Below are 11,864 nucleotides of genomic sequence, written 5' to 3'. Positions count from 1 at the left end.
CATCCACCAAAATTTAGAGCACAATACCTTTCTAATGAGCTCCATCCCAGGAGACACTAGAAAAATGACACATAGAGAGATGTCTGTGACCTGTTGGGGCTGTTTAAGCAGTAATAGGAAATGGCATAATGTTTTATAATGGAATTTATCACCATACTTACAGGTTTTAATTTAAAAGTAAAATGATGCTTAATATATTTTGCTCATTTGAAAGCTGGCTGAGTTGATAAAAGTTTATTTAAAGAGAGAAGTTGATGAATTACTAAAGTAGGAAAGGATAATGTATTTGTAGAATAAAGCTACATTTCCACTTTTGTCTATGAGCCTTAGGGTGTTTGCAGGTAATATTCAATGTTAGCCAAGTCAGTCCAGCAATCAGAGGCATTATATTGTACCAGAACTGGTCATAAAGCCAATTCCATCAGTATTTCCTGGAATTTTGACAAATAGCAGTAACACTGGTGAAATCCATTGAAAAATGGATTTTAATATTTGGTATTTTGCCCCTGAAATATTTCCATTGTAGTTCTTTTAAATTTGTTAACTGTTTTCCTTTAAGACATGCAAAAAGGGCTGTATTTATCCTGCTTCATGTTGCCAAGGTCTTCTACATTCAATAGAACCATAATTGCTTACTTTAGGTTAATTCTCAGCAGGTGTCAGTGAAATTTCTTACAACAGCTTTAAAATGTTAATTTCTTGTAAATTTTCTTAGTTATCAATTTAGAATAAAATCACACTAATTCCTTGAAATATTTAAGGTAAAACCAAAAATAACATAGCTAACGTTTCTATAATGGCTGCTTTGAAAAAAAAGGCTCAGTTTTAATTTTTCTTAGAAATAAGATGATTTTTCAGTAACTGTTGGAATAACAAAGATAGCTGAACAATCACAGAATGGCTGAATTGTTTTGAAATGGATGAAAAAGTACAAACAAGTGAAACTTTTTTTCTTTTAGTTAAAAATATGTTGTTATTCAGTAAGATAGAAAATTTGATAATGCTTTTTTGCTGTGAACTGCATTTCCTGCTGTTTGTGAGTGTTCATATTTCATTCCTCATTATTTCCTTGACAACACATGTTCAGAATTAGCAAGAATTTTATACCATAAGCAATGCTGAAATATTTTTTTCTGTTAATTTTCTAGAGAGTTGATAAATAAGATGGATGACTTCTGTTAGAAAGTAAGGGAAAAGTGTTTTGTAGTGTCTGGGGGCAGTTGAATTTTGTCCTGCTAATGCAGTTGTGGTGTTTTTTGTTGTTCACAAGGTGGCAGTCCTGTGCTGTCTTGCTGAGGCGACCAAGTGCTTCGTGCAATGCTGCTTGAAATCAATGTTGTTCCAGGAACACTGATAATTGGAAAACTTCAATTAGCTAACTGATTTAGCTATAATATCCTTGGTAGTTTTAAATACATACAGTATGGTAAAGTTTACTAGAACAAGTTTTGTTCATCTTTAAAGTGTCTTTCCTGCATTTTTTTCTGTTTGTGAAATTTTCATGTCTGCTCTAAGAGAGCAAAATGAAACTTGAAAACCTAATGTTGTAAAGATGTTGTTTCTAGCAGATTAGCAGATTTCCTTTGGGTGTTTTATTATTAAATTTCACAGTATTCTTCCTTTCTTTGCATATTCATTCTGTTTTTTTATGTCTAAGAAGACAAAAACCCCTGAAGGACAAATTGAGAAAAGCAGAATAATTATGCTGTTGAGACTGACACATGGTGACTTTCTGAAATATTCACTTTTTTTTGGGTGATGCACATACAAACTAAAAATGTTCAAGTGTCTGTTGGCCCTACAGTAGTCAATATACCATCTTTTAAATACATCATCTAGTTTTCATGTAATGAAAAATTGTTAAGTCCAGTCCATGAAAATGCTTCTAATTATCTTAAACTTTGGCTATATTCATCATCCTAAATTTTTTCCCCTGAAAAACATTGCACTCCTTGCTCATCCCTTGTTAGATAAGATATGCTTTTTATTTTCAATTCAGTGACATTTTTCTGTTACCTGAGGCGTGTTCAATGGAAAAGCATCCTTCTCAAAAGTATGCTTTAGATAGATGCAGATAATTGGTTTTGCTAACAAACATCCTTTTGCAAACAAAAGGATCTGTATGAGACAGAAATGCTAGTTTACCTAGCCATGTGTAGCTAAAATGCCCTTAATTTGCCAGTTTTTCTGCTTGATCTCAGAATATGCTCAGGACCTCACGTTGTTCCTTCAGCTTCACGGATAGTTGGGATACAAGGAGCAGGAAGGAAGAGGAAAAATGTTTCTGCAGATCATTGTCATGGCAATGCTGCCCTGCTGGAATTCATAAAGTTAGAGGGTTTTAAGGTTTTAATGAAATGGTTAAAAAGAGTAGGCTTCAGACAGAAGTTTTGTTAGCATTGCAAATACAGCAAAAACTTTTCTAAGCTGTAGAGCATACATGACAAATAACAATAGACTTCTGTAAAACTAGCTTATAGATTGCAACAAGGTTATTTAATGTATATCTTTAGAAGGTTAGCATGAATAGAGCTCTGTTCTTTGTCTCAGATGAACAAGTTTTTGTTTTAACTACTATTACGTGCTCCGTCTCCGTTCGTAGTTGTACATAGTTACCAGTAGCAAGTGAGTTCCTCATTAAACGTAACTTTAACATCAAACCTAGCTGGGAGTGGGCAAGGCTGCCAGGAGCAGGAGTCAGTGGGTGCCTCTGGCTGTGGCTGGCTAAAGTGCATGGTGACAGGGAGAGCTGCTTGCTATACACGAGTGGGAATGTCTTCTCCAGCTGCGAGGAGAATCTGCTTGCTGCTAGAGCTGGCTGGATCTCTGGGAGAATGATCCTGCTGAAATCTGACAGGGAACTGGTTTGTTGGAAGATGTTTTAGGGCTTCACTCTGCGTCTGTAAATAAAAAAGTGTTCTTGCTGTGTTCAGGAAATGTGAGCTTACTTGAAACACAGCTGAGTATTCACAGATAGCAAAGGAGTTGCTTTCATTTTTATGGTATCATAGAATCATACAGATTGGACAAGACTTCTAAGACCATTGAGTCCAGCTATCAACCCAGTACCACCTTTTTCACCACTAAACCATATCCCCACCTGCCACATTCATGCACCTTTTAAACCCTTGGAGGGATGGTGATTCCAGCACTTCCCTGGACAGCCTGTATCAAAGCCTGACTACCTGTCCCATGAAGAATGTTTTTGAAATATCCAATCTAAACTTAAGGCCATTACATCTGGTCCTCTCCCTTGTTATATGGGAGAAGAAACCAACCCTGACCTCACTACAACCTTGGTTCAGAGACCACTTTCAGACATCCTCTTCAGACCTATGAGTTTAATATATGTAAATCACATTTTCCTGCAATTCCCACTTGATTCCCATCAAATCTCAAAAAAGCATTGTCTGTCTGATTTTCATGTTGTCAGTAGCCCAGATACTTTAGTGGGTTTATGATCTACTTTGGACCTCTTTAACATAAGAGATTTGATAATTGGGATGCCTTGGTAAAAACAAGCAGAACTTTGAAGATTTTGGGAGGATTGGATCAGACTGGTGACAGGCAAGAAGATTGAATCAACTTCTACAAGCAAGAGATGTTGCAAAATGCATAAGTTTATGTGATGACTTGTGGTCACCAATTGCTGTGGTATTGTGAGGGTTCCCAGGATGAGGTGAGAGATAAGCATTGACTCCAAGTTCTCAGAAGGCTGATTTATTATTTTATGATATTATATTATATTAAAATGATATACTAAAACTATACTAAAGAAAGAGAAAGGAGACATCAGAAGGCTAGAACAAGAATGATAATAAAAACTTGTGACAGACTCAGAGGGTCTGACACAGCTGGCTGTGATTGGCCATTAATTAAAAACAATTCACATGCTGGGTAAGCAATTCTCCAAATCACATTCCAGAGGAGCAAAACATGGAGAAGCTGAGGCTTCTCATCTTGCCAGGAGAAGAAATTCTGGTAAAGGGATTTTTCATAAAATATCACAGTGACAATGACTAACCCAATCATTGTAGTAAAAAATTGCTAGCCTTCCTAGAATAGTATATAAGCATATGTCATCCACAGTAAAATGGGATTCTGACCACCACCCACTCAGTCTCCCCAGCTCTCTCTCCATTTGCTGATAGGTTTATAATACAAAACTGTTGTGTCTTAAAAAGTAAACATTGTTAAAGCAATGTTTCCCATGTGCCCTATATCCTGGTTTTAAGTAGATGTAAATTAATATCCCATGCATTTAATTCAAATTGGCTTGAACTCCTATTAATAAGAGCAGTGTATGTCTTTTCAAAGATGTAATTACAAGAGTTCATGTCCTTAGCTACATTCACATCTTCTGTAATGAAATTAAATTTTGACATTTTCATATCAACCCTCCTAAAAGTATTGTCATAGAAATAATCTTGTGAAAATATAATGGAAAAGGAATGGTGATTATCACTGGCAAGAGTCTAATTTTAGGGTGATACTTCAGACCTGCAAGTTTGGTACATGCAAATCATGCTGCATTTTCCTGTGTTCCCATCAAATCTCAAAGCAGTGCCTGGCTGAACTGCAATTTAAATGACAAGTTTCAAAAGAACAAAGGAAACACAGTTGGGAACATCACCGATTCCAGGGGTCGCACTTCACCCTCGGGGTCAGTGTTAATCAAATGCCACCACATTGCTGGTGTGTGGGAGTCAGCACAGTATAACCACAGTCCTGGCGAGGGGCAGCGAGGGTGTTCGGCATGCTGCATGTGGGATTCCTTCCTTTCTAGCTGCTCTGTGCATTCCTGGGCTGCTACAGCACTACATACTTATTGCCAATATAGCAATAGCATTACTTTACATTAGAGATAGTTGTGAAGGTGAGAATTCATCTGCCAGACATCTCATTGAAAGCACCTTCTAGTGTGAGCTGCTTGCTGGTGCCAGGCAGGGCACCCCTGAGCTGGGGAAGCCTCATGTCCAAGGCTTTAGGCCAGGATGAGCAGAGTTTGAGCTGATTTTCCTGGCAGCCACTCTGCTAGCTAAATTTGAAAAGTTTCAGCCCAATCCAATGTGTTGCTAACTTGCTTTAAAATCTCAAGAAGCCTTGTGGAATTACCTTCTCTCTTCAGGTCCAGCCCCCGGAGAAAGAAACAGGAACACAACAAAGGACAAGGAATTTATTTGCTGTTTATAGTAAAAAGTTGGATGTATCCTTACTAAAACTATATCAATGCAAATTTGCTTCAATAACAGTGAGTTTTGTTCTCTTAATTATTACTAGGATGGAATTTTCTGCCTTCTTTTCTGAAACAAGGAAGAAGAATAGTTTGCTTAAAACAAAAAAGAAATTAGTAGTCTGACAGTTTTCTTAAGAATTAAGAAAATATATTTGAGATTCTGGAAACAGCTGTTGTCTGAGAGAGGCTTTAAGTTTGCCCTCAAGATAAATACTAGTAATTTCACTTCTCCTTCCTATACTGCTTATAAAATATATATTGCTTAAACTCTGTGAGGGTGGAAGAGGAGTGTAGCATTACAATGGCCTTGTCTGGCTGTTTGCCTGACAGGAGGCCACAAAACTTTATATAAGAACTCCTACCAAGGAGGAAGTTACTCCACGTTATGTAAGTGAATCCTGTGGAGTTTAATATTTTGAAGCTGAAATGGAGCTCATCTTTTGAAAACATACTCTATTTAAAGCAGTCAAGTAGTGATGACTTTGCCATTTTATTAGACAAGCTTTTGCAGAGATTAATTACTTCTACTCTTAGGAACCTTTTCTCTCTAGTTGTGATCTTCTTGCTACATCAATTGTGCGAAGACAATTCTCCCCATTTTCCTCCTCCACTTGTGCAGATACATACAATTTATGCTGGTGCGTGCAGCTCACAGCACAACAGCTTCTTAACCTACTGACCTACAGAGATACGAGAATTTGGCATCCTAGACTGCTTTTCCCTAGCTTTGTTTTCAGCACATAAAGAAGTTATGATTAATATAATTGGAGACTTCACAAAACTTCTGAGATCTTTTTCTATAAGGAAGAAGTATCATCTAGCCAGACCTGTGCCCCCTGCTCTGTTTAGCTGAAACAAAGTCTGTGGCACCTTGTATGCATGGATACTCTCACTGTGAGGAGCATGCTGGCTATCTTGTACATGGAACATCAATTTTTGACTTCCAAAGTCAAGCTAATGGAAAAATCACTCCAAAACAAATATATTAATTCCCACACAACTGCTTTCATCTTTATTAGTGAAGTGGCTGGAAATATACACAACAGTTTGCTTGCTTCTCCTTGATTATTACTAAGTTAATAGTAGGGCATGTGAAGTTTCAGTTTGGCTGAGGAGCTTTTGATTTGGCTGTTTCCTGTAGAGCTGCATGAAGTTAAATGCTTCTGGAGGGGAATTTAATTGATTGATTACTGTCTTAACCTCTGAAGCCAAGGCTAACTCAAGTAGCTTGCTGTTCTATTGAGAGGTTGGCTGTGTTTGCCTTGAGGCACAGTTTGTTGGTGGAGTTCAAGCACAGGAATTTTCTGTCAAATTAAAAATAAATGTATTCAGATTATGAGATTTCTGTAAGGAAGCCTGGTTTTCTTATCCTTATACTGACTAAACCAAATTTTATTTGTCCTGATGAGGCTCTATGTACTCTCTAATACATGGAATCACTCTGCCTGAGGGCTAGGGACTTTAGGCATTGTTTTAAGCAGCTATCAGATCAGCTAACTTTGCAGGAAGCCTTTGATTTTGAATTAAAGCTCACCACCAACATCAATTGGTGGGCTCATTCCTCTTGCACTTTCAAATCCTAGCATTATAATTAAAACTTCTTTGTGAATAAAGAGTCTTTCTGGAAAACAATTGTCCATCCTACTAGCAATTAAGTCTTCTATAAACCTTAGCATGCAATTACAGCAAAGATCAGTTCAAGTAAGCCATTTGTGACTGAATCTGAATCAAAGATGTTAACATCTGTGAAAATTCTACCTTGTTATTTAAGTCACACACAACAGAGTACATGGTACTCTTGAATTTTCTTGCCCATGAGTTTGTCAGAGAATAAGCAAGCAAGAAAAGCCTTTAAAGTCACTCCTAACATCTAACTAACTGATAGTCTTCAGTTACTTGCAAAGAACTAGCCTGTCAAAATCAGCTTCTAGGCTCCTCTGGGGGTTTTGCTGTGATGGATGTCATGATAAATGTTCTTCAGCCCTTTTTGTGTTTTCTTTCACAATGCAAGATCCTCTTCCCTCAGTGTGGCTTTATTGCCTCTTGGATGAAAAATTGGTTTGGAGGTTTATTTTATTACATTAAAGGAGTGTTTATGCATTAACACAAGTAATACTTCGACCAAATGGATCTATACCCTGCAGTCAAAATGCAAACAACAGTGTGTATTGACAGAATCTATTCAATACTTTGTTTTCTCATTAAATCTAGCATAAAGTAGACAGGATGATTTGGTATCAGATTTAATCTTTCATGCTACTCTGCAAGTGTATAGATATTGACAATTTGTTTGGTCTTTTGAACATATACTTCCGAGGCAGAGTTGAAGAAGGTAATTACAATCCAACTCTCTTTTCCATTACCCATACACTAATTTAATTGAAGTTGTAGTAAGTGCAACTTCATGAGATGGATCTATTTTCATTTCAATACAGCATTCTCTGAGGACACTAGAGGATATAAATCGACAGGAACTACACACTAAAGAAATAATAACGCCTTCTGGAATGCTTCAGCTGCATGCACTCAATCTACAACCTGAAAGAACAGGCATAAAGACCTTACAGATTTTTGGATGTGTGTATCCACTAGAATATATAATGTTAAAAATAAAATAAAACTCAGGGCAGCGACTACTTTATTTTTTTTTGCAAAACTGCCGTTTGATACTTGCAACAATGGAACAATACAAAGAAATACAAAGGTGAAAAGATTTCTTTTTAGAGATTTTCTGTTGTCAGCTCATATAAGGTAGAAAGCAGCTGTGCCCCAAATCTGAAAAGGTGGATCTACTTGTTCTTGTGCTCATCTGCATTTTTATAATTCTAAATACCTTTATTAATCTGATACTTTCCTTTGAACCTTCACTAGAACTTCTGTATTTTGATAACAAATAAAAGTAAAAACTGTAGGATTCCTTGTAAGTTGCATGGAGAAAAAAGATAAAAGTAAAAAAAAGACTGGCTATGGCACTCGATGCCATGGTTTAGTTGAGGTGTTGGGGCATGGGTTGGACTTGATGATCTTTAAGGTCTCTTCCAACCTGGTCATTCTGTGAATTCTGTGAAGTATGCTGTGTGCATTTTCAGGAAGCCTAGGCCAGGAATAAATTCCATGGTACAGACCCTCAGCCTCCACTTTCATCCCTCTCTAGGGTGAGTGATCACATTCCTCCCACCATAGGCTGTACCTCTTTTTGCTTGTTCTTCCTTTTGTGCCAACCTCCCTTCTCCACGTAAGCATGTGCCACAGACTGTCCACAGTTGTATCTGGCTTTGTCCCAGCCATCCTGGCATGCTGAGGCTGTTTCCTTATGTCATTCCTGCTGCTGAAAAACAAAACACAGTGTTCATTTGGTCAAGGATTTCAGTTGATGTAAATGTGGGCTGTACTTATCATCAGCTTCATTGGGATGGCATCAGAAAGACTGGCCTGGCAAAAGGAGTGTGTGATCATCCTACCCTGGCTGTCAGAAGCAAAATTTGCAGTGGGAGTTCTGCTTGTCTTGGTTTTCCTAGCAGGACCTCTTCAGATGATTGATCTTTTTTAGCTGGGGTGAGCTGATAGCTCTTTTGCCTTGTCCTGAGATAATGTAACAAAGCTCTGAGCTCAGCAGACTGTGTTGTGCCACCTTCAAGAAGCACTAAAGCCAGCCATAAAATTGCACGTCAGTTGTTAGCCCAGCCTGGCCTCCTCCTCTGAGATGGTGCAGCATCAGCATTTGCACAACCTGGGAATGGATGGTCTTCAGCAACCCAAAAGCCAAGGCTGTTCTTTTATGTTTTGGTTCTTTATTTGATCTAATATAAATTGCGTCCCTAATTCTCACGTGGAAGATGTTTTGAAAGGCACAAATGCAGAGCTGCACTTAAGTCTTCTGATACAGGCTTCAGAAGTCCTAAGATTTAGAAACACAGGAAGAAACAATATCTGTCATATTTCCTTAATGTCTTGTACTCAAGAGTACACTAAATGCAGTTTTGAGAACTGAAATTAATATGGAAATCTGTTCACCTTATAACACTCGTGCTTTCTTCTGTACTTTTTGTCGTGTGGTTCCAATAGAAGGTAGTGATGACTGGACGAGATAATGCATGAAAGAATATTTTACTAGACATGTGACTACAGAATAAAATACTCTTTTCACTGTTTTCCATGCCCATGAATCTAACAGACTGAAAGACCTTACATTGGTTTCTGCTGGTGACACAGGTTCCCTGGTGGCCCATTAGAGCTTGATGTCCTTCAAAATGCTTGAGTACAGCTGCTGAGAGTGGTCAAGTGGCACTTGTGAGTGGCTTTTTTCTTTAATTTCCAGTCACTTTCTTCTTTTTGCATTTTGTCTGTGATATGTGACAAACTAGTGTCATTGACTTTCCTCTTAGTGGATAAGAACATTTTTCTGATTTTTTTGTGTGTTGCCTTTATTTTTCTTCTTGCATCTTGTGGCTTTTTACAAAGCTTTTTTATAAGCAGACAATGAGTTATTTACATAGAACCAGTCTTGTCCTCTTGTTCTATACTTTATTGATTTTTTAATACTTAAAAATTGCTTTGGATAAATATACTTTCAATGTATGTAACCCAACAAAAAATTACAATCAAGGTTTATTGAAGGAAATGTATTGGATAGTCTCCTTTCTTTGTAGCTATTTGAGAAAATACAAGTCCTCATGGAAGGAAAAAATTAAACTCAAGATTAACCTTTTATCATTAATTAAAAAGAGATTTTGCTTTAAAATAAAGATGTAAAAATTAACCTTTACATTTTGTCTTCAATCATAAAGCACAGATTGGATTCATTCCCCTCCTCAACAACGAGAGTCAATATACTCAAATTCCTATTGGTCCTATTAAACCTTCCCTTTATCATTCACATTAAAGAAATCATTTGCAAATAAAACATAAATAAAAATACATTTTCTAGAAAAAGAGGAAGTCAAAGTGGGTGGATGAAGAAGAGAAGCCTGGGTACTATGTATTTATGAACAGCAATCTCTCAGTTCCCATATTTCTAGTAAGATGGTTTCTGCCTTCTGTCTGAAGAGCTCCTTCCCAGGAGTGAGCCGTGGTGCCATGATGGGTCAAGAATTCAAGACAACTATTGCAATACTTTCTGTATTTCTTGAGGAGCTGTGCTCCCATCAGCCTTTGCTTTTCTGGCAATGTGCCCAATTTGCTCCTTTTCCTTCATGGAAACTTAAAATAATTACTGACAGTTTAAATCTGAGAGCAGGAAGGTGACCTATGGATGAAAGCCACAGTGCTGAGAGCTCCTGATTCAAACAATGGTGGGTTTTCTTGTCCACCTCACCTATTACTGTACAACATGGATAATAAGGAAAAAGCTGAGATCTTGGCACTAACCCTGTCATTTCAAATTTTCAGTTCATTATAAACAGAGCTATATTGCTCTTAAATAGCCAGGATTTCTTGTGTGTCTTAGTATTGGAAACTTACTGCAATTGATTTATAGCATTTCTGTGAGACAAAACATTCCTGCCTCAAAAAGTAATAATCTTCTGTTCAAATGAAAATAAAATGCTGGGATGCTTGGAATTAGGTATTGCCTAAGTAGAACATCCTGAAAGATGTTCCTTTATGAAGCTGTTGCTTGTTTCTTTTTTTTCCTCCCTCTCTTGGAGAGTATGAGATTTTCATCAGAAAATTACAAGTGGCACATGTTGTAGTTAGTCATATCTGCACTACAAGTATCCGTGCTAACCATAAACATGACCCAAGGCTTATTAGTCAGCCACAAAGAATCACTTGTCATATAAAACCTGTCTGCAGGAGGACAGAAGATGCTTACTGGAATTCAGTGAGTGTCAGGGGTGGTCCCTGCTGCCACTGCCACTGCCACTGCTCCTCCAAAGGCACGTTAATTAAACAAGATGCAAAGAAAATAAATCTGTCATGTTCTTGTGGTCAGAATCTGGAGAGATGTAACAGATGGTGACTTAAATTGTTTCCAAAAGCTTTATTTGTTTTTGTTTTTAAAGAAATTGTTTGATAGATACCAGGTTCATTGAAATTAAACTGAAAGGGTATTTTAACTTTCTCCTTGTGTTTAGTTCCTCTTTTGATTCTGCAGAAGCCCAGAAGATAATGGGCTGGTCTGCATGTCTCAAATGCCCATAGCTGGTTGTGTGTTTATACTAGAAGGTAAAGGACTAACTTATACCAGTTTCCATGGCAAGTGTGTGATTTAGTAATAAAACTCTGTATGTTTTGCAAATCCTCTGACTTTTGTTGGTTTTTTTTCAAGTGAGCATCTATGAATCTCAGGAGTTCCCTTCTCCTTAAGCATGGGATGTCACAGGATGTTAGACATCTCACTGTTCCAAGTATATGCATCTCTCACAAATAAATGACCATGCAGCTCACGGAAAAAGACCCTTCTGATCCTGTTGGATTAAAAAAAAAAAAGAGTGTACTCTTACTCAAACTTTGGTTACTGAAATAATTCAGATTTTGATCCACCTGGCCAGAAACAGAATATTGTAATTGAAGCTGATAGTGACATGGTGATCAACAAAGTCCTACAGCTTCACAGTTAGTATGATGGCCTTCTATTAGAATCACTTTGCAGAAGACTCACCTGTAAGGACTCAAAGGAAGTTGCTGT

This window comes from Melozone crissalis, unplaced genomic scaffold (genome assembly GCF_028551555.1).
Source record: "Melozone crissalis strain CALT ecotype California unplaced genomic scaffold, PUWL_Pcris_2 ptg000004l_1, whole genome shotgun sequence".
NCBI classification, from domain to species: Eukaryota; Metazoa; Chordata; class Aves; order Passeriformes; family Passerellidae; genus Melozone; species Melozone crissalis.
The sequence above is the reverse complement of the archived record's forward strand: the minus strand, read 5'-3'. Positions refer to the sequence as shown.